Genomic DNA, 275 nt, shown 5'->3' with positions numbered 1-275 from the left:
AACCATATGGTTGGTAAGCAAGCTACTTACCACACAGCCACTCCCGCGCCTATATCAAAACAAAGTGGTTGGATGCTCGTGTGTGGTGTGCCTTCATTTACAGATCTACTGTATCACATCTAAGCTGGGTCTAAACAACAACAACATCACTAACACCACATCACTAACAATGTCACAACCAAATCCCCCCCCCCAAAAAAAAAATAAATAAAACCACTATTGACAATTACGCACAAACATCTGTGACCACCTCGTCGAAATGTACTTGTGACTAC

The sequence above is a fragment of the Octopus bimaculoides genome, chromosome 5, assembly GCF_001194135.2.
Source record: "Octopus bimaculoides isolate UCB-OBI-ISO-001 chromosome 5, ASM119413v2, whole genome shotgun sequence".
NCBI classification, from domain to species: Eukaryota; Metazoa; Mollusca; class Cephalopoda; order Octopoda; family Octopodidae; genus Octopus; species Octopus bimaculoides.
This window is presented reverse-complemented; position numbering follows the sequence as displayed.